The sequence below is a fragment of the Accipiter gentilis genome, chromosome 4, assembly GCF_929443795.1.
Source record: "Accipiter gentilis chromosome 4, bAccGen1.1, whole genome shotgun sequence".
In the NCBI taxonomy this organism is placed as follows: domain Eukaryota; kingdom Metazoa; phylum Chordata; class Aves; order Accipitriformes; family Accipitridae; genus Astur; species Astur gentilis.
The window spans coordinates 43127615-43151295 of record NC_064883.1 but is presented as its reverse complement, the minus strand read 5'-3'; the positions used below and the strand labels follow the sequence as shown (position 1 = coordinate 43151295).

At 41.3% G+C, this 23681-nt stretch overlaps 1 protein-coding gene across 3 annotated transcripts in view; it reads left to right on the top strand.

Moving 5' to 3' along the window:
- CRHR2 (corticotropin releasing hormone receptor 2) overlaps nt 1–23681 on the top strand; it is a 161330-nt gene that overhangs the window by 51641 nt on the left and 86008 nt on the right. The gene's annotated exons all lie outside the window — the stretch shown is intronic.

The following is a 23681-nucleotide window of genomic DNA, read 5'->3' as shown; positions in this document are numbered from 1 at the left end:
TCTGTACTCTTCCATGTAGCTCCTCCAAGTTGTGGTGCAGAAAAGGAAGGGAAGGACTATGCTGAGATTTGAGTCAACTTGTACAATTAGTAGCTTCTTGGGCAATAGTAGTTGGTGATTAAGGCTTGGGAAAGCGGTAGGACAGCAGGTTAAGATTTGAATACAGAGGTGCAACCTCTTTCGTGATTTGAAAGATGTGGCAATTAGTACATGCAGAACATGTCTAAATTTTGGGAAGGCCAAATACTGACGTGGTCTGACTACTTTTACTTGCATGGTTTCACCAAGTTAGTTTGTGGGCTGACTAGAGGGCCATTTGCAATGAGACTCAATGTGCTTAAAACCTAGACTGTGCACCTTGTGCAGATAATAAAATAAGCACAGGAAACTGATAAAAAATGGGAAATGGTTCTTGCAAATTTCAGAGATGAATAATCCAGCTGCAAAGTGAAGGTTTGATCAGGACATGGCTTGGATCAACGAAAGGTTCCTGCCTAGGATCTGTAGTGTAATTTTGTCCTGTTTCATTTTACATTTTGGTGAGGCAAAGGGAGAAATGATGGTATGTAATATTCTACGGAACTGTACTGAAATCAGACAAGTTTAGAAGAAGCACTGTGCAATGCCTTTCTTCTACTAAGGGCTTATCCAGTTCTAGGTTGTAACTCCGCCATTTATTATACTGTCATTCGTCCTGTGTTTGCAAGCTGCCGTCTTTTAGGAACTATAGTGTATCTTTACTTTGGTTCTCTATGGCTGTGACTGTATTACTCATTCTAATGCATATAAAATTTTTGGATCAATTTCAGTGATTTTTTGGTTTTGTTTTAGAATTAAATATTTCAAAGACTTCAAGTTCCTACCAGTTTCATAAAAGTAGCTCATCAGCTGGAGGGAATGAACCCAGTAGCATTCCCCATAAATGAAAGCTTTTGCATTGTAGACACTAGAAAATCCAGACTTGGAAGTACCCAAACTATATGAAAAACTTATACCAGACTCAGTCAAGCACAAGACGCTGATCCATGACAAATCAGGCAGCCCAGGTTCTGGTACTCATGGGGCTGTTTCTGTGCCTTCTTGTAGTCTCTATGCACGCAGTGTATGGAATTCAAGACAAAATGCGACAAGTAGTTCGCATCACCACAGACGAGCTCATCAAAGGCTTTGGATGGACCTACCCTGGCTTGGTATCCATCTTGTCAACTGTCATGCTTTGATTGTTGCTCTAAAGCAGAACCCCTGTGCTTGGATGGAGAATGCTATCAAACCCCGCAATATGCCAGCAAAGTTTAATGAAAGAATATTTGAGTCAAAAAACTTAAGAACAAGAACCGGTACGTAAAAAAATCCCCTCCTTTTTGCCACTACAGAATAAACTGTTTGCGTAGATTATTTCTATTCTAACTGCAAAAAATTCCCGTGGTGATTTTGTGCCTGTGTCTGTGTATCTGTATGTCTCTTGGGAACTGCTGAGTGACTCAGATAAGTTTCAGCTGGATTCGTAAAACAAAGTCTGTCAGTCTGTGAGTATTTTTCATCTCTGACATTTCGTTGTTTTGGTGATTTTTTTTCTCTCTCTTTATTTGAGAAATAAAGTTGTGCTGACAAATCAAGACCTAGTTACCCTGCAGTATGATTTGTGAATATAGGCAAAATATCCTTTGACCAAGGATCTGAAAATGATGCCATCCACTTACAACTTTGCAATTTTGCAGCAAAGCTTATGTATTATTCTCAAAGAAAAAAAAAAAAAAAAAAGGAAAAATGTATGTATTGGTGCAGTGCGTGGCTGTGCACTTGTCTCTGCTCAGGTTCTATATTTAGCTAAAGATGACAATATCATTGCTGCCCTCTAGATGTGTTTATGCTTTGGCAGTGTGAAGCTTTTATTCTTGTTTTAGGAAACAGATTAGTTCACTTATTAGGATATCCTGGAGCTTGCTTAATTCAGCAAATAGGCAGTAATGAAACTCTTTTTGCTGCTTGAAAAAAAGTGGTGGTACATGCAAGTACTTACAGCATGTTACAGGCTGAAGTTTGTCTACTTTAACTCTTTCCTTTCCCTACAAATTGCCCTGTGCAATGGGAAAATCCAAGATTAGGTGTTTGATTGATGGACGATAAGTGTTGACTCCTGTAGCCTTAGCTCTCTGATTTAAGTTTGTCTACAACAGCCAGTGCAGCAGAGGGATATTCTATGGTGAGACTTGTCTGTCAGGGGCTGCTCAGCTTGGTTTGTGCTGGTTGCAGGTAGGAGGTGGAAGCATTGGAAGGTCTCCATCTTGCAGATTAAGACATGCAAATCTACATATTTCCAGGTAGGTATCAACAGCTAATTTAAGCTGTAGTACAAGTTAGTGGAGCTCTGACTGATACAGGGGATGAAGCCTAGAGAGTTACTCAGCTCAACCTAAACGTACAGATCAGTTCAGTAGCCCATGCAAAAGTGCTAGTGCCATTTGATATGTCCAGGTATGTTTTGCCTGGTCTATAGTTCCTGTTTCAGAGGGGCCAGGCCTTGTGTAGGTTTGTGTTAATCTTCCAGGCCCCATAGGTGTTGCAGATACTCTAAGGCAAATGATACGATGCCTGTGTTTAAGTAGCTGAATTCATCCTTGGGTGTCTGTCGAGCTGAACTGAATCCACACCTGGAGGTTGAGGTCAGGCTGCTTTTGTGATCAACAGGAAAAAAAGGTCTCTATAGCTCTAACTCCCTCTCTGCGAATCTTACACAACCTGCCCCCCCGCCCCAGGTATAGGAAAACTCTTTGACAGATAGATAGCCACTTCAGATGAGTGTTTTGGGTACTGCAAAAAGCATCCTCATCTTCTCCAGGGACTATGCTGCTGAAAACAGGCACATAAACACTGCTAATCTTGCATTGATGGGCATTTGGTGCCTCCTTGCCTACTTCTTGTTGTGAGGGTGTGTACACCATCTTTTCCTTGATGGCCGTGTAACCAGCTGCCTTGGTGAGAATGATTTGGAGAGGGTTGGTGACTTAGCAACTGGGCTGTTGTTCATATGGATGGGCATGGGAGAAAGAGCCACTGGCAAAAGTATCACAGTTGTACCTATTCATATGGCTTACTCCACTCTGAAAAAAAAAAATCCCTGCAGTTCTTTATTGTCTCATCTTGAACATGGGCAAATAATCTACAAAAGATTGCTGAGGGAAGGGTGAAGAAGTGAATTAATAGCTCTTCTGTTTTGCATCCCCCCTCTTTTGAAAGGGGTTAAAGAGATTATTTAAGTTTTAAAAGAGCAAAAGAGCTAATTTTCATAGGTTGAACAGCCATTCTTTTATCAAGATCTAACCTCTGCTGCTTTTCTTTCTGATTAATTATTGTTCAAAGTTCTTCTGGAGTGATGACTTCAGCTTGCATATAAAACCTGAGCCTTGCTTGGAAACCGTTGGTCACAGAGTCTTGTTCATACTATACGGGTAATACTTGTCCTGATAATTACAGAAATGTGCACTTTTATGAGTGGCTAGCTTAGAGGCTCAATTAACATTTTCACTTGTGTTTTTATCTTGTGTATTTTAGTGTCTTGAGCACTTCTGTTGATCCCATTCACATGACTTACTTTTTCCTCAGAGGTTATTCTGGCTTGATTTCTAAAGGGCGCATTTTTGAAAGCTAAGTCCCTTTGTAAAAGACAGAGACCCTTTATGCTCTAGTGGCCTTTCATCTTTACTGGCGAGAGAGAGATAAAATGCCCATCAACACAGCCTTGTCAGCATGAGTGGTGATTCCTAGAGGTACAGCTGGATGTAGCGAGGAGATGCAGCTGAGATGTGGGCTGGGGAAAAGGACAAGGTGAGAGGAAGCATCCCGGTCTGAGAGGCAGCAGATGCTAAGAAATTCTGGTGCACTGCCGTTTGGATTCAAGGGCTCTTTATATATTTAAAACACATTTCTGAAAGAAGAGTTTCAAGATCGAATACATGACTTTCCTTTTTTGTTAGGCAATGCATGCGTGTTTTCAGACTCAGAAAAGTACTACGAAGCCCTAGAACTAATCCCACCTCATCCCTCTTCTGCAACCTTGTTAGATGTCCAGAAGGCTTTTATTCCACTGGACTGTTTAATGACAGAAGGACATTTGGGGTAAGAACAGATGTTTTGTAGCCAATTTTAATTATGGACTCACTGCAAAAAATCTGTTAAAAAAAAAGAGTCTTCTTGCAGAAGCCATGTTTTAGCCATCCTGGGGTGACCAACACAATATTTGTCAGCTAGAGAGTTAAGAGTACATGAAAGTTAAAGAAAGGAGACAGATGAGAAACCAAACAAGTAAGTCAGAGGAAAAACAAGGCTGGAACTGGAATTCTGGGAGAGGGAATAAAACATAATGTTTACGCTCATAAAGCTTCGCTCTGAGAAGACCAAATCTGCAGTTGATTAGGCCAGCTTGACTCCAATAGCATTGTATCCAGATTAAGATTTCAACCGTCTTTGTTCATTTTCTCTTGCTAGTTTACGTTGAATTCTTCCACAGATACAGCAGTGGGAGGTTCTTTTTATTTCAGTGCATGCACAGATGGGAGAGGCTTTACTTTTTTTCCTCAAGTTTTTATTTCTTTTTTCTTTCTGTTATGAAGCATAATTTGTGGTAAGAGATCACTCTGATTTTGCAGTTTGGAAGAAGAGTGTTGAAAAAAATATTTAAAAGGAGGAACGAAAATAACCCATCTTTCTTTCTCCCCTTACTATCAACCTGTGAAGTGTGATTTCTTCATTGAGCACAGAATAGAAGTTAATTGCATGTATTAAAATAAGGAGATTGTTAATGTTACTTCGGTCATGTTCAGGGACCTTTTCTCCAGCTAATTAAACACTAATCAGTATTTTTGTTCTTCACTAGTAAGTTATGGGTGGCTTTGCTATGATCCTATTGTGTCTGATTGGGATTCTCCTAAGTTTAGGCTTGACTTTTGAGGGAGACTTCACACATTTCCCAGAGCCAGGAATTCCTGCTGCCGTTCTGCACCAAGCCCGTCTGATCCTCCGCCGAAGTCAATCAGACCTGAGAGCAGTAGCAGGAGGCCCAGTCTCTTGCTTAGCCCTTCAAGGGGGCAAACCTGAACTTGTGACAGAGGAGTCATCACCCAGGATTGCTGGAAAAAGTGGCTTGTTGGAGCGAGAGAGCAATGATGGCTCTCTGAGAGGGCTCTGAACCTTGTGGGCTTCAGCAAACACAGGGTTGCCTGCATTATTTTTGGAGGCTTCCATGACCCTTTCTCTAAGGAAGCTGCCCCATCCACTTCTCTGTCACTTGCATGAGATAGTGAGCTGTTGTCTAAGCTGAGAGCAGCTACCAGCTGGCAAACAGATGGACTGAGGTTCAGTTTCTTCCCACAAGTTAGGAATTAGACGATACTTGCAAAATCATGTGCTTCTGGGGCCAGGGGAGGAGTGGAAGAGGGTATGGCTCAGGAACATATGGGGAAGAGAAAGAATTAAATATATTACAAAGGGAGACAAAGCAGGAAATCCTCATCTCACAATATCAAAATGAAAGGAAAAAATCCCACCCAGCTACATCTAGCGTGGGGACTTTCTTGTGGGTGTGGGTTTTCTTGTTTTATTCTGCTTTATGACCCATTTTCCATCCAGCCAAGCTGTGGGAGGTCTGAAACCCTGCTGGGGAAAGTGGAATGAGGTTGTTCTCTCTAGTCGCTGAACACCTGAGACTATCTGCCATTCACTGGGTTTCAGCCCCTGTGTTTATTGTCGCAAAACCTTAGGGAGAGTGTCACTGAAGGAATGGTCACCCGTAATTCCTCCTCTCAGCCACAGGGTGTCACTTAAAGTGCAAGTAAAGTAAGTGTCCACCGGCATCTGCACCGAGTCACTTGGGGGTGGAAATGATGGATGAGGTAAAAGAAAACTGGTGTGAATAGTGGTCCTGGACTTTGTCCTGCTCTAATTACCGACAGTGCTGCCTCTGCAGCTTCTCTGTCCTGCTGGGTGGTAAAAGAGACTGTTGTGGTTTAACCCCGGCTGGCAACTGAGCACCGTGCAACCGCTTGCTCACTCCCTCCTGGTGGGCTGGGAGAGAGAATCAGAAGGGTAAAAGTGAGAAAACTCGTGGGCTGAGGTAAAGACAGTTTAATAGGTAAAGCAAAAGCCGCACACACAAGCAAAGCAAACCAAGGAATTAATTCACCACTTCCCATGGGCAGGCAGGTTTTCAGCCATCTCCAGGAAAGCTGGGCTCCAGCACGCCTAAAGGTTACTTGGGAAGACAAACGCCATCACTCCAAACGGCTCCCCCTTCCTACTCCTTCTCCCATCTTTATAGGCTGAGCATGATGTCCTATGCTCGGAATATCCCCTTGGTAATTTAGGGTCAGCTGTCCCAGCTGTGTCCCCTCCCAACTCCTTGTGCCCCCCCAGCCTGCTCGCTGGTGGGGTGGGGGGAGAAGCAGAAAAGCCCTTGGCTCTGGGTAAGCCCTGCTCAGCAATAACAAAAACATCCCTGTGTTATCAACACTGTTTTCAGCACAAATCCAAACCATAGCCCTGCACTAGCTACTATGAAGAAAATTAACTCTATCCCAGTCAAAACCAGCACAGAGACTTACCAAAGTGAAGTAGGGACAAAGACACAGGGGACGAGAAGGCGGAGGGTGTTCCACAAGGAACCCTACTGTCCCTGCCTTTGCAGAGGGCTTGCTTAGGAGCAGGTCAATGGCTCAAGGTAGGTGGTTGGTGGTGGTTTCACTAGGGCTGCTGTGAAAGGCTAAAGGAAGGAAAGTGTTAAGTTTTGTTCTGAAGCAGGTGTGTGTTATGTTAGAAGATGTGGAAGCTATAGAAGGCATAATGTAGCCATTCGGGGTGAAGCAACTCTATCAAAGAAGCTTAAGCAGTCAACAAGAACCTGCATTTGGATGATACAGGGATTCCTCCTTGCTGTACACACCATGTTCGTTGCTGTACTGCTACCTATTGCATCAACATGATCTCTCACGCCTGAGTGCTGTGCCCTGGCAGGGACTGTTAAATTCTCCCTGTGGACCCTCAGGTACTTGACAGATGCTCTAGGTGCTCCCACTTAACAAGAATAACAAATAGGTATATTAACAGTGGGACAGCCGTGACTGCTGAACTTGCCTGTTGCACGTGGGAAGGGTGTTCCGCAGATCAGTAAGTCCATTGACCAGTTTTAGATTCTTTGTATTTTCCTCTGTGTTCTTCAGTGACATGGAAGTATCTTTGCTCTTTATGTAATGGTGAATCTTTGCAACTTCTGTGGCTTGGAAGACTAGCACTTTAAGCCATGTCCTGGTCCAAGTAAAGTTCTCAGACTCCGAAAGTCATGCAAGACTTTGCTCAGTCTGCTGTTCTGTGAAAGGGAAACTCTTACTTAGTTTTGGACCCCAACATTGCCTATGACTTAACATCCAGATTAGAATAGCCATTCTTAGTAGTTTGAGAAGGTGATGAGAAATATGGTTTCCCATGGAAATTGGAGGAGAATGCATTTTTAGTATATATTTTCCTTTTTCAGTGCAGTTTCATTCCCCTCAGATGTTATTCATGGAGTTTGTAATTGGTAGCTCTTGGGACTAATTCATAAAATCAATAAAACTCAGATTGCTTTATACTGACTTCTTTGTCTGCAGTGCTGGAAATAACAGAGGGCAGATGCTGCTCTATATGAGACTTGTGCAATGAGAAGCAATACATTGAAGCAAATGATAGGAAGACAAACTCAGTATTTAAAAAAAAAAAGCAGAAAACCCCTCCAGATCTCATTAAGAGTTTTCCCTGGGAAAACAGAAAAGAAAGAACCATTCCCAATGCAGTTGCATTGTCCAAAACCCCTCGTGGTTAGAAAGCACTGACCATACAGTGACATAAGAATTAATGCAGTTCCTTATCCTCCTGAGTCACCAAGGGAGCAAACAGAGATTTGGAAAACACAAAATGTGTTATGGAAATGAGGCAAACAAAGAAAATAGGAAATTATTTTGCTAGTGCATCATCCCCATTTTAACTAAACTTAGATGTGAACTCGTAATGATTCTTTTTCTCACTGCTAAGAATTTGAATTTAACTTCAATATTGCTGAATTATTCCAGTAATACCTGAAACATCAGCATTTGTGTGTTTCAGGATACACGATGAGCAGTCATTACTACCTGCAGAATCTCCAGGCTTGCCACATTGATTGCAGCTTTGATTTTCAACTAGAGCAAGTAATGCAGAGTTCGGAAGCACAGAATATTTTCAAGGACACTAGTTTCTGTGTTGATCTTAATACCTGACCACCTGAATGCTCTGAGCTCTGCTTGGAAACCAGCGGGGACAGTAGGTGTTTAGTTGCTGGAAATGGATTTCTAGGTATCATAAACTGGGGACACCCTATTCCTTTCCAAGACAGTAGAGTAAAAGGCAGGGGATGGTGGGGGTGATGAGAATCAGGGGCACTTCAGAGAGACCTCCCAGTGTTAGGCTTCCATAGAGAAAGCACCTAGCAGGTTGCTGCCTGGTAGGAGTTTCTTCTGTCCCAGGACCTATGAGGGGAGAGAGAGAGAGACGCCCCGACTTGGGAAGCCCTTTTCTTCAAGGGCTTATGTTCCTGTTCTGAGAGCTCCTTGCCTCAGGATGTGGATGGTGACATCTTTGGGGGGAAGTTGCAGGGATTTGCACAGTTGTGCACCTGTCCTCTGAGTGGTGTGGGACTGTGGGAGCCAGGTAACTCTGCTACCCGCTCACAAAACCTCTGTAGAGTGAACTCCTTTCATTCTTCCTTACCAGCAATTTGTACTAATGAAAGCCAGGATCCCATAGATCCACTTTTGGTTCATTTTGGCCATCTAATCTGATCTGAATTTCCCACTTCACATAAACCTCATATATAAACTCAACCACTTGCCCCGTTACTGTGCCAATAGTTAACAAATGTCTCCCTTTCATTAGGCCTCTCTAAAAATGAACATTTCCACCTGTCAGCTGGCAGCACTGCGCCAAAGCTGACTGTGACTAAGGAAGGCTTCTTTGCAGCACTAAAATAAGAAGGCTTTCGGTTTGTTTTGTTTGATAAGTGAGGGAACAAAGTTCTATTTGGATCTGCTTTCTGTTTCAAAGCCTAAGTCTCAAAAAGGACAGGGATGAATCCAAATGCAGCTATGGTGGTGCATTGCATTGCCCAGTCCCAGGGAGAGAGGCTGTAGCAGTATGAAAACTGAGTTTTGCTGCTGTTCTTATCCTTTCTTGGGGAAGAGCTAAAAGGTCACCACAAAGGTCTTATCTTGTAATGAAGTCATCCTTATCCATCTACAAACCCATTCTCAGCCTGGACTTGTCTTTTTCATCCTAATCTGTTCTTAACCCCTTCATCTCTCCTGTATTCGTTGCACGTTTCTCATGTAAAATAAATTCCAGCAACAATAATATTAGTAGTTTTATTCTTACATAAGCACTTTGTTTTATTCCTTCAGTGAATGCTGAGGGCAATAGAAGGGTCTCTGAGCTGAACCGGAGATGTGAGTGTGCCAGAAAAGCACAGGCGGCGTAGTGGTGTGTTTCAGTGTATAATGGCATGGGAGTACGTAAAATGCTCTCCTGTAACTAGAAATATGATAAATAATAGTTGGATTTTTCAGCACATGGGTATAAAGTATTTCCTAAAGATTCCTATTTTACTGATTCCCTGTTAGATCTCAGCTGCAGATCCATGACTGAGTTACTGTGATTACACTAGCACACAGACAAGCAGAGGTGTAACACCTAACCACACTCATTCCAATTACAGAGCCTCAAGAGAATTTGTGTTGTTATTTTTTCATCACTTCTTCAACTGGTCAGATAACTGCATGCCTCCTCTCTGCCTTCAATGCGTTACCTCTTCTAGGCTCTCTATCAAAACCCAAGTGCCGTTTTCTCATTCCCTGCAATAACCTGACTAGGCACAGAAAGTACCATGAATGGGGTAGACACATGAATGAGTCACTGATGCTCTGGGACCATATGGAAATCGACTGTGTGTTTACTCAGCTTCTGGTAAACCTGAGCTCAAATTCACCTTCTGAAATCTCAGGGAAAGAAATTGGTTTCACTGTGGTAAGTCAGTTATATGTCCAAGTCCGTAGGCTCAGGAGTAGCTTTGAAAACTTTACTCTGATTTTACCAATACCTTCTGGAAACAAAGCGTTTCTACTGATTTTGAGCACTGAGCTGAAGAAGTCTTTGCTCGGTGAAAATAAACATGGTGTGGCAACATGATATATTGCAAGTTGGACTAGATGAACTCTACTGCTCCTTCTAACCAGCATTTCTGTGGTTTTACGGTAGCCCTACAGATTTCAAATGGATCCTTCAGTCATCTCTATCACCAATCTTTTGTTCTTCATGGACACCTGTGACATGGCACTTAGTGGTGGTGGGTTTTAGTTTCTAGGACACTTGAGCTATAAGCAGAATATGAAGAATTGGTATTACATGATATACAACAGAGTGAGAATAGTCTCAGTCTCTTATTTTGATTCCATATACCTATTGATGTGTAATGTGCAATTTTTCTCCACCATTTTACTTGTTTTACTTCATCTTTGCATGCTTTTAGGGGAATCAAGTGAGAATCACAGGGCACTGACCTTTGTACAGTTGCCTTGTTACTTTAATGAAAATCAGCTGGAAAAGGCAGGGCTAATTGCTTTGATTTAATCCTGAAATGTCGATGACTCATTGATGCCTCATCAGAAAAGCTATCTGCTCAAGGTAGAAGGACTGGATAAAAATAGCTTCCTTGAGATGAATTTAAGCAGTTTAAGTGCTGGAAGTTTCAAATGTCTAGGCCCTGAGTGTTGCATACTGCTTGCTGGAAACTTGAATTCTGACTTTGATATCTACATCCTCTTCTACCTCGGGGTGAGAGAAATAAACCTGCTGTTCAACTTGCAGAAGAGAGCACCAGTGACTTGCTTCAGATGTCCTTCTGACAAGCCTGGAGATGCATCCAAGCAGTGAGCTTAATGCCTGATACAGGAGCCCTGCCACACCTGAAAGATGGCACTTTCTGAGACTATCTGGGAAATGTGTAGAACAATTCTCAGAATTAAAAGATTTTAATTAAAAGATCTCACTGGGACCGACTGGCTTCCACTGCTATTTTATTTCTCTTCTGCAATCACAAAGGTTGCAGGAAGAGTGGAAGTATGAGGAAAAAAGGATAGAGGAAGAGCAGAGCATCAACCAAGCAGACTGATAATAAAAAGGAAGGTTACTGGTTGAGGTGAAAGTGAGCAGAGAGACAGAGACCTTGTGCCTGGAGAAGAACGTAAGTTAAGAGTTGCTGTGGGAATGGGTGAGGGTGGAGTTCCTGCAGAAGACTTTAGTGAACAGGTTAAGTGATTTAAAAATCTAGAAATGCCATTGTGCAGGAGCAAGACCTGGCAGTGTAGCATGGCAAGTTGTGCAGAGGTGAGAAGCAGCAACCAGCTCCTAGACAATTAAGGACAAATTGGTGTGAGGTTACATGGAAAGATGGCATAGTAGAATACAGGTGGGGAATTGCTCAGAAGTTAGTGCTGTCAAAAATGCAGTGCATGAACCCTGACAGAGGGATGGGGCAAACATCAGGAGACATGCAGAAAGCATTTGTGGGGAAGAACTGGAGAGCCATGCAAGGCAGCTGCCAGCTGTGAGGCAACAGGTAAAAATCTGAGCTGCCATCCCAAAGAACAGCAGGTGAGAGAAGGGAATTGTTGGTTAAGTACCAGATATAAAGAATGAGTAATACATGCTGTACTGCATTGAAGGCAGGCAACATAGAATAACAGACACAATTACCAACAACAGTGCCACCAGAGTCTCTGAGCAAATTAAAACTCAACAGAAGAAAATGTTAGAGCCAGCATATCTGTCTTGTAAATGAAAAGGTGATGTGCAGCTTGATTTTTTTTTTTTTTTTTTAGCACATTTGGCCTTAGCACTTTCTCTCTTTCCATGCTCCTATGAGAAGAGATGTTCATAGACTAGTTTCCTTTGTAATCTTTTCTTGCTCTCTCTCCTCTGGCTTTCTTGTTCTGAGTCAGTGGGCAGGCATGTGACACGACTGCAACCTCACGTTAGAACTACTTAGGTTCTGACTATGTTGCCTTGAAAGAGCAGCTTTCAGTGTGAATGCAAAGACTTGCCTGACCGTGGCTTGCATTGAACCATCTGGGACATCGCTAACACGTCGGGTTGTTCTGGTACCCTGCTGCAGTCAAGAGACAGCGTTTGTGGTTGTGCCGGTTTGAAAGAGATAGGACTAGGGTGGTTTCAGGCCAAATGCAGCTTGTAACTGTCAAAACAGACAGTAAATGAGACCTGTTTCATACTCTGCAACTGACCACAGGCAGGCTGCTTCTGTCTACTGTACTTTGGTCTTGCCCTTTGTAAAGTAACTCCAGTAAATCAGGAACTCTGAAGTCTTTCAAGTCTATAAAGACTCCTCTGCTGCTTTTTTGGTTTAGAGTGCAAGAAGTTCCCTGTTAATATGGTACCTCTATTCCTCAGTGTCATTAATTTCTTTGGGGCTGAGAAGGACGGTTTTGAGGACAGACTCTGTGTTTTGCAGTCCTTTATAAGAGTTTTCATACAAAGACTTTCAGACGTACAAAGTGCTAAGCAGGCAGTTGGATTTCAATATCTTAATATTGTTGTCTCCAGCAGTCTTTCAGCAATAAAAATCTTCTATTCTCAGCCCATAAAACGTGAACTGAATGGAAAGCATCCCTTTATGTGGTCTGGGAAAACAGGTTATTGTAATTAACATCTTCAGAGTTGCAAAAATGCCCATGAGCTGGGGTATTTAATCTGTGTAAAGTGATCACTACAGTTACCAATGTATTTCTGTGTTTAACCATATGTTTTCACAGCTCACCTGTATCTCTTTATTTTCATGCCTTATTGTCTCGGTACAGATCTGCTGGTCTGTAGCACCTGCGATTTTTCTGTGTGCCAGAGGAAATGCTTAGCTATCAAAATCATGTTTATTCAGCTATTCAGTGCTCTTCTCTGCAATGCAGAGTTGTTTCCTAGGCTACATTTGCTAGTATAATACATATTCTGTTGTCAGATATCCTATCCAGTGGATTTTGCCTCATACCTCGATCCGGTGAAGATAAATTATTGAACCCTCCTGCTTTATCGGTGGAGACTGTCTTCCTTTTCTATAAGCTGAGTTCAGTTTTTCAAATATTTTTTTCCTCAAAGCACAGTTCAAATAAATCATGCAACATTGTAGCACAAAGGAAGAAGAGGAATTCAAACTCTCAGGCAATGATGTGAGAAAGTATATTAGAAGAAAACAGCCTTTGATCAGGCTCCGCATTGCCTTTTCATGCTAAACCGAAAGTAACGGTATATGGATTCTCTGAAGGCTTATTGCCTGTTTGATATCAGCCCCATGAATGCAGTTGGAAATTGTCTGTCTGTGAGCAGCGCAGGTGGGTGATAGAGGGTCACGAGGGTCTGGGCAGCCCACAAGCATAAGAAATGAAGTGGTAGTGAAACCAGTAGCTTAACTCTAGGTTAAAGAAAATGCAGAATCAGGGCTTATACTTAAGTGAGTAGTAGAAGGAGAAACAGAACTATTGTCAGGACGAGGGGTGGGAAAGAAGAAAAAAGTAAAGAAAGCTAGGAATGGGGAAGGATTAGTTTTTTACTGTGCATTGTGGGGCTCTGATGCATCAGTGGGTTGGCATAGCCTCATGCAGAAGCTGAGGACTGTCTCTAACTGTTCATCCCGCACCCCAGCTCACGGACACTAATCTGTTTACGAGACGGCTTCTGATTTGCTTCAGTTCACAGCAGGTATTTGCTATAAATCGGTGTCTTTTGAGTGCCTGTAGTTAATGGTAATCTCAGCTTTCTGTGCTCTGGGACAAGACAGACAGCTAGAGCCAGTCAGTTTTACAGTTGCAGTCCTTATCTGTGAGTGGATGTCATTAACTTTCCCCTCTGTTCAACCTTCACAGCTATTCCCATTGCCAGCAATGACTGAGATGAGCTAATTACACAGATTATGCAATTTTGCTGTATATAATACATATAATTTTGTAATGAAGGAGTAGTGCTATGTAGGAACAGTTCATATAAACCTGCCTTTGACTACAATGATCTAGCAGGAAGCTTTGCAAGAGAAACTTTGCGTAAAAGAGTTAAATAAGAGTCAGATCACAGATAGGAAAAAAGATCTCAAGACATTTCTGTGTTCTTCTGGAAGTGCTAATATAGCCACACAAATGTTTTTTAATAAGTAGGTTTCAGCCTCAGTATTAGCCATGTCCTGAATGCTTAGATGAATCTCATGAATGCATGCAAATGTAAATGATGCTTTGCAGTTTTGGAATAATTGATTTCATTTTTTTTCAAGATCAGGCAAGAGATTTTTTTGTTTGTTGTGTTATCGTGTTTTGTTGTTGTGGTGTTGTTTACTTGTTTGCTTCTTCCTGTATGGACCAGATTGTTGATGATTATTGTTAGTAAAAGTTACCTTCATCTTGCTTGCGTTGTTGTGGTGCCTAGGGATCAGATCTCTTTTTGGTAGGCACAACCATCAGTTTCTGATGCTCTAGCCCAGCTAGGACTAAAAGGCAGAGATGTCAATGCTTGGGTATGCTACTGCAGTCTCGCTGCCCAGTTTGGTTTGGTTATGTTCCCATCACTTCTCTGTAAATACTCCCTACAGTCATGATTCTCATATAGCTGTTTCAGTAGTGATCTCTGGCTGTATTTTAAGCCAGGTGTAAATGTTTTAAATTCAACACATGGTCTATAGCTAAATACACTAACTGGTTTCTAGTCTCAGAAAACAATTGGGATTCAGTACACTGACTCAAAGATACTTTTATCTCTTAACAGCTTAGTGAAGCAATATGGAGGAATTCTCTCTTCCTGCAGCACATATCCTTTCCCAAAACAGAGACACCAGACTAAATTGATTTGTTATTTTTACTTGAAATTCTAGGTTGGTTGTCTTCCTTCAAAGGTTTTCAAAATTGATCTTTCATTGAAACAAACTCACTCATCTGTAGTAATTATCTTCATTTGCTACAAATATTTTTAAACTTTCCTGGAGTTTCTGGTATCATGTCCTATTTAATGTGGCCCTTAAAATTCCACAGGGTTATGAATGCTGAGTCTATGTTTCTACCTTCTCTAACATGGCTCCAAAGATGAGGCTTTTAGTTTTCAGTCAGTCTGGAGCCATCAGCTTATTGTCAAGGGACTGTACCATGATGCCTCCAGGCTTTCCTTCACTAACTGCTCTCCAGTCAACAGATGTTGAGGAACTTCAGTTTCCACTGTTTCAGCAGTATTTGTGAATCCATTTCCCTCACAGTTATCAGAAGGAAAGTTGTCTTTTTACACTGCTGTTTCCACAGGATATTGGAAAGGGCAGGTAGTGAGGCTGTGGCTGTTCAGGATTTTTTTTTCCCCTTTAACCAAGTAGGACTCTCCTAATGGCACTCTGAATGTTGCTAAAGGAACTAGCACTGACATACAACTGCATGAGCTGCTTATTTCTGTTGATCCAGATGTTTCATCTGGCTATAGAATGAAGCGTTTTGAAAGCTGCAACAGTTAAGGATGTGTTAGTGCTAATATATGGCCCACAAAATCCTTCTACAAATGTATTATGTGTAACTCGGTCTTTAAGTTTTGAGATCAGTTACTTTGTCGGATCACGAACAACAGTATTTCAGGATGGGGAAAAATGTGTAAGTGGAACGCAAGTGGTAAAAAGAGAGTAGGTAGAAGGATTTAAAGGAGGATTTGTAAACTGGCTGTGGTCACATGTAATCAAATAGCATTCTCTGCAGTCTGAAGCATTCGGTGAGTAGTTTTCATAAATGATTTTCAGTACTAAGATAACAGGCACTTGAAGTAATTGGTATATGTGCACTGCATTGTAAATGTATTTAAACAGAGATAATGAGCTATATTCTCTTAGACTGAACTAAATCCTAAGTAATTCTCTGAAGCTAAATGTTTCTTTCTATCATATTCTGGATGAAGGATGTACAATCATTTAACAGCTAATTATAGTGATTAACTTAATTTCACAGATGTTGACCAGAAGAAACTGTTACATGATGTATATTGCATCTCCTTCATGTTTCAAAAATAACGAGAACAAATTTTAGTTAACATCGTATTCTTATTAGAAAGTCTGCTAACCTTCTTCTGTTGATTGATCCAAAGATAAATTCCTGTGCAGGGGAAAGGAAAAGACATTTTATCCTAAACACTTCATGTGTAATTACAAAAAAGAATCTTCTATCTATATAAAGATTTAAATTCTATTTTAAGAGGAGAAGAGTTAAAGGGTAGTGCATCAAATGATCTCATTTTACATGATATAATTAGGATCAGGTTATTGAGAAGAAAAAAATTCTTGGTAATGATTTCCTTTAAAGAATCTTTAATGGGAACTACTCCAGGATGTTGTAACTGCATAAGTGACAGTAAAGTTCTCTTTCACTCACTAACATTTCATTTGGGAAGTGTTATGCAGCAAATCTCTCTTTTTAAGTTACAGCAGGTGAAATGGAGGTTCAGCTGTGAACTCCCTAATCTATGTTTTTGTTATGGATAGGTTGAGCCTGGCTGTTATATGAGTGTCAAGAGCACTTATGTAAAAGCCATCCTTCCCTTGGTGTGCTTGCAGTGATCATCCCTTCTTTGGGAATGCAGGTTTGTTCCATGCCGTATGGGTTTGATGGAGGCTAATGACAACTCTGTCCTGGAATTGTTATCAGCTGTGATCTGTGACTGGTTTTCTTTGTTATGCTATTTGCAGTCTTCTCACTGTCTGGCTTGGAGCCTGCACCCTACCTCCAGTTTCTTCTTCTTATACTCTATCTTCATAACCTTAGCTCATCGAAACTTGGGAAAGGTCCTGTTTTCACTTGCATGTGAGTACGTTTTACAGCACAATGAGGGCCTGGGTCTGTGAGGCTTCTGCTACTCTAACTGAAGTCAGTGCTGTACAAAACCTCCAGATGCCACTTCAGAAGGAAGAATCTAATTTGGAAGACTCAAAATGTTCTTTTGTAGATATTAATCCATCGCTACTCCTGCTAAAACCACAGAGGGATCAAAGTCCAGATTCAGGAAGTATTAACTTCTCTTCTGTAGCTACAGCTTGCTGCATGGTCACCCTAGGTGACCCTGCCACATCACACCCTTCCTGAAAGAATGTACAATTCCATTTAGACTTTATTACTCTAGAATTCTTCTAGGCTCAATGCTAGAAAACTGTAGCATTGTACTTGCTGAACCTCAAGATCCAAAGTAAATTCTTCTTTGGACCGTATACATAAAGTGGGATTTATCTCACCGAATTTTGGCCATCTCTGAATGATGATTAATCTGAGCCTGTCTTCTGAATTCTATTTCTGGTCAACATAGAAAGATGCATAGAGCAAATCACGCTTTGGACATGCCCATCTTTAGTAATAACTCAAGAAGGTTCCAGATCTTTACTGCTTCTATGATTAAAAGCAAGTACGTGAGGAAAGCCTATTTTACCTTGGCTTGAAGATGGGATAGGCTGCTTGAATGGACTTTGAGAGCCATTATTGCAGTACAAGCAAAAGAAGGGCCTTGCAGAATTCTTTAGGAGTGGTTTGTGACAGCTAATTAGACCGCCTTGCCAGGCTGGCTGAGATGCTGGAACTTAGTACTATGGATCTTTGTACCGCATTTTGTTAACTTTTCAAAAAACTTTGTTCCTTTTCTTTATTCCTCTCCTATCTTGTCTAGAGATAAGGTCTGACCCACATATGGTATTGTATGCCTTCAGGGGTGGCAAATGTATTACTGAAGAAAAAACTGCAGGTCTTCCAGAAGGTCTTTGTCATTTTGCATTACTCTGTGAAAGGGAGATGATAGAGCAGTTGGAGGTAGACTGGGTCTCCCTGTTGCAGTGTTTTAAAATAAAATTCATAGAGTAAAAATGGAAACAAACAGTGTTAGAGTTTAATAGAACAGCACTTAGTCTCTTGAGGCACTGGGCCAAAATGAACATTTCCAATGGAAACTGTAAGTGACTGCTTATTTTTCTTACAGAAGAGCCTTCAGGATTTGGATGCTCATTTGTGCAGAAGTTTTATGTTGCACTGCAGATTTTTTCATGTTCACATGAAATTAGAAGTAGGTCCATACTGTCAAGTTAACATACTTTTCAACAATATTACGTAGCTTTTCTGTACTCTGAACATAAAGTGCACCTGAAGTACCAATTTTGGACACAGAGTATCACCAACCTTCAGTTTTCAGACACCTCAGTACCTGTAGGTGACACACAACTGCCTCTGGGAAGTTTGCATAGTGGTACCTGTTATATAGCTCTCCTCTGGTGGGTGATTGAGTTAATTCCAATGGTGATCAAGGACCCACAGCAGCGCATGTTTAGAGAGCATCTTCTCTTCCACCACAGGTTTGGGAGCACAATTTCTGTTCTTGCTGTACACAAATCCATACCCCTGTTTACTGCAGCAGTTCCCAAAATTTCCATTGCCATGGAGTCTCTGTTGCCTTTTGGCTCTAAAAGGCTGCCCAGATGCTTCTCTATTACCTCGACTCTGGTGCTGGAAGAGAAATACAAGGACATCTTTTCTACAGGGTAGCCATGGTCTTTCCCTGAGGCAGGCTTCCACCAGAAGGTAGTTTGCATTCAGGGGATTGAATGCACTGTACCATTGTAAGGGTGGTTCTCGGCCTGGTTTGAAATCCTGATCCTTTTCATGGTGAAGAGAGTTAGAGACGGCAACAAGATCGCATGTATATGGGTCTTAAAAAGAAGCGTGTGATGATGTTGAAGCTGCCACAATGCATTTGCCAGGCTATGGTGAACCCAAACCCATGTGGAATGGCTCTTAGATGGCCTTTCCTAGTTGAAATGAGCTCAGGCTCTTAAGATTCATCAGAGAGCTTAGCCAAGAAATGAAGCTAGTGAAATGCTTTTCTTAGACTGTCACAGCATGCACTGACAGCACCCATTATATGCTATAAAATTAGAATAGACTTTAAAATCTTTATTCTCCCTCCCATGCCATTTCAAACCCCAAAGAGACGATAATTATCAGGTGATGATAAAGCACCTTCCCACATAACAGCAGGTTTTCCAAATGAGCAATGCATTGCATTAATAAGGTTATGCCAGGGGAACAGCCTCTTTTCTACCTGCCTAAGCTTTTGCAGATTATTCATGGTCTTGCTGGCCAACATGTGATCGCTCAGCTCCTCATGCACACGTGGGTTTCTTCTGAGGAGAAAGATCACTTCTGTGCGGGGTGGGAGATGTCTTGGGGAAACTGGACTGAAACAGAGACCAAGAAGTGCTGCAGACAGTCCCATCTTGCACTCAGAGTGCCAAATGCATATCTTTGATCTGCCTTTTCTGATTCATAAGGTGGTGTGTTCATGAAAACAACCCTTACAGAGAATATGGTCCTTCACAGCTCCCTCTCAAAATTAATCTCGTACTTTTCCACTTCCTTTTTGATATCACTTGCAAAACAAATTTCCTGGTATCTGTCCAGTACTAGCATACATTAGATGAAATATTATTTCTCTCAGGTTTCTGGTCTCACTTAAATTTTTGACACGTGCTGTCCTAGAAGAGAGGATTGGCACATGATTCATGTTTCATGCTACATTTTGGGAAAGCATGCAAATGCAGCAGTGTTTATAGCAACGGAAGCAGTAATATAAAGTGTAGGACGGATGGTTTAAGCAGTTGGTGGATTTTCAAATTCATGCTCTAATAAGTAGGTACATTATCAATGTAGCACATAGTGTAACTACGAAGTCAGCTAATGCCTGCTGCCCTTCTTACCAGATAACACATCTCTCTGGACACAGTGTTCTCCATTGCAGTGCTTTGCTCAGTTTATGTATTTATTCAATAGACCTTTTTGCACTAGTTTCAAGGATGGGAAGAAAAAACCTGATAAACGGGGAGGCAAAACTGGAGCTCAAGCCCAGTGCTCTTTAAGGTAATTTCTTTAATGAAAATTTCCTGTTCCTCATTGTGACCATGTAAGAAAGATCTGAGCTTGGTATTGCTCTTCTGGTAAGTGTTTTCATGCAGTTGTTTTTAAACTTTATTCTGCTCACCAGTGGGAGAAGGGTATTTATAGGGAGAGACAATCAACAGAAAGTGTAGTGCTATTGGTAGCTGTAATAGGACTTTATGCTTAGAATTACTGTTGTGTTTCCCTGTATCTGCAGGGACTTTACTTTCCCATCTCAAACAAACCTAATCTGTGATAACCTGTCACATCAGTAGTCATGTCCACAATCAAAATTCAGGCTCTTGGTGTTGCTGAATATTTTGCTCATCCTATAAGATAGTATGATTATGAGGGATTTTGGTGTTAAGACGAATCAAGCTGACTTCACAGAAATTGGGACAACTTGCCCATTCTTATCCCCTTTTTGGAGTTACATTTTTAGAAGGAGAATTGTGGCTCAGCCAAATGGGCTTATATCCACCAAGAAGCATCTGGAATTTTTATGCTCTTATATCAGGTTTAGTTATGAAAGCTGGCAAGCATGACTTTGGCAAATGGTCATCCGTCTCGTGCTTGGAGTCTTTTTTTTTTTTTTTTTTCATTCTTGTAGACAGTCTGTTGCTTCCCTGCACTCCCCTGCTGGATATTTAGGCTTGAAGAAGACATGGTGCTTTCTGGCAACCAAACACAGCATAAGCCGACAGTAGCGTATGTTGCGTTTTTGTCCAGACATCCGAAGACACGCAAGTGTGACAGGATCTGTCTGAATCATCCTGGAAGACTGTAACTTTCTAAAAGGCAATGATTCGTATAAAATGCTGGATCTATCATCTGCACAAGAGTTTGACATGAAAAAACAACCATCAGAGAAATCCTTGTAAATCCGAACAACTGTTCTGATTCCTGATGGATATTACTGTGGTATAGACAAAACCCCAATGCTGACTCTGTGATAATCGGGTTTTGTAGATCCTCTTGACCTTCTAGCAAGACTCATTCCCTGTGTTGTGTGAGATATCTTTCCCTGTGTTCCTGGGTTGCTCTTATTTTCGGAGGGCCCTTGTCTCTTCTGTGTGCTGCTTTCCTCTTGTGGCCTCTGCTGTTGGACTGAAGGTTTCATCTGAATTCCATGTCAAAAGGTATTTGAACTTTACCAGGCAAATACCACATTAATGGGCTCGTTTTGGAAGCCAGTCCCAGCCCTAGCCATCACCTCCTTCTTTTCTCAACCACCTTTCTCTTTATTTTTGCAGAGCTCTGGGACTAGGTCAGAATTCCTGGTGAACATTGACTCTATGGTCCATCATGAACCATTCATACAGCTGCTGTGCTTTGCTTACGTGATTGCAACTCAGATTTCATAAGGTCATCAAATTCCTGAATAAATTCCAGGCAGTGAAGGCTCTGTGACGAGAACATTTCTCCCCACATTCCCACTTACCTCAGCAGAAATTAAACTAGAGGGAGGCTGCACACTGGGACTCATTTACCTCAACAGGCTATACAAATTGTCTTCTTGAGTCATTTGTCGTAGGAGAACTCCAGCCTTGGGCTCCTTTCCCCTCTCTCCCACTATTGTGTTAATCAGATCATAGTGCTTCTCAATTCCACAGTGTTTTACTACTGGTAATAAAGTACAGTTACACCTCTCATTGTCATTGCCATCTCTCTGTGCATTCAGTAATTATGGCAAGTGACTAATTGAATTCTAAATTTCAACTAAGAGGCAATTACTATAAAGATCAAACATCATTATCAGCCTGTGCCCTGACAGCCTTCCAGAAGGGGGTTAGGCAGGGAGTTTCATAGCTCTGTGCTCTCCTACTCTATCAGGCTGAGAAACAAATTGTGCTTCAGCCTTGGGTAACGACTTTCCTCCTCCAGACTCCGGTGCTTCGCAGAAACTCGCTACCACAGAACAATGGGAGAATTAATGACCTGTTGCACTAACCAGCAGGGAGAACCTTTTCTTAGACTACACCTTTCTCACTCATGGGGTTTTTTTTAGGTATCTATGTAGGTGGAAGTTCCCACGTGTTCTGGGCCGTAGAATTTTTTCCTAGTAATTTGTGCATGATCCATATGAACACTAGTTGGATGATAGCCTATGTTTCTTAAAACAATTACATCATCCAGACTCAAGTGAGGGAATTCTTTAAAACAGACATAGGAGTGATTGTTCCACATCAAATTACAGGCTGATCCAGGCCAACATTTTGTTCAGCCCAGACACCCAAATTTAGTTGTCTTTATGAAGGTGCTTAGATGTGCTCTAGGTGATTAAGTTCCCCCTATTGCAAATATAGATTTAGTCAATGGAAGAAAAATTCAGCTCCGTAAAGTAAATGGCCACTGATCAGCTGAATCTGTCTAGACTGTGCTGGCTGCAATAACTAGGGGTCAATTCACTTGCTTAAACTTAAGAATTTAGCATTATTTGGATGGCCTGGATTGAGTGGATGTCATGGACACCATGGGCCGTCTCAAATAGTGCTGGATGTCTATCTAGCAGCATGTACATTATAACCTTCACTTACATATGAGCGTCTGCATCATGACATCAGAATTTATATGTCTTAATCTTGAGCTCAGTTTCATATGTAGAGAGGAGTATAAGAATAGGACTGCTCTAGGGTGCTGTTTTAGTTTCCAGCAATCCAAGTTTCTGTGACTTTGTTGAACTAGAAATGATATCTGCATGCTAAATGAGTGACAAATGTTTAATCTTTCTTGTGTGTGATACCTGGCCTTTCAGCAAAGATTAATTTGAATAGGGGTGTGTGTGTAAATGTTAAAGCCCAGCATGAATTTCAGACTTTTATTTTGCAACAGTTTTTTGGGGAGTTAAATAAGTTGTGGTTTCTGTTCAGCTAGAATGAAGAGGTTTGGTGGTTTTTTGGGGGTTTGTTTTTTTATGTTTGTTTGGGGTTTTTTTTGTGTGTGTGCTGGCAAGCTGGTGAAGGGAAAAGGTTGGAAAAGGTGGTAACCTGAGGAATAGTTCAATACAGATTGCTTCATAATCTCCCTCTTTTATCTTTCTGTTTTGTGAAAGCAGGATTAACTGAGCATTTATCAAATGGGAGTGAGCCTGTTCAGTTTTCTCTCTCTCTCCCCATCTTCTTGGTGTTCCCTCAGCTGTTTCTGTAACAGCATGAGCCTGGCATTTCAGAACAAGAGTTTTCTTGATTACAAGACATGAAATAATTTCCTAAGAAAATTAATAGTATATAGGGATAATAATTAGAGAAATAAAAAATAATTCTGTTTTGTTGAATGATTAACAGGAGCTCTAATGACATGTGACGAAGAAAGCAGCTTCCAGGATAATTCCCCAATCATCCTTCTGAGGAGTGATTGTTTTGGGAAAGGGCAACCATTTGGGGATTGCCTGCCACTGTCCACACCTCAATCCTGAAACAGTTCAAAATGAAGCTCGAAAGAAACAGAACATGCACTATCAAAGAGATGTATTTTATTGAACAGTTTTTGGTAACCCTGGAGGAATGAAAAGAGTAAAAAATATTGCAAGAAGTTGCGTTTGCATTTCCTGAGGTGAACTGTGTGGCATTGACTTGCAAGGGATTGGAAAGTCAAAAAGAATGTGTACTTTCCTTTGTGTGTAGTTTTATATTAACAGATATTTCACTGAGC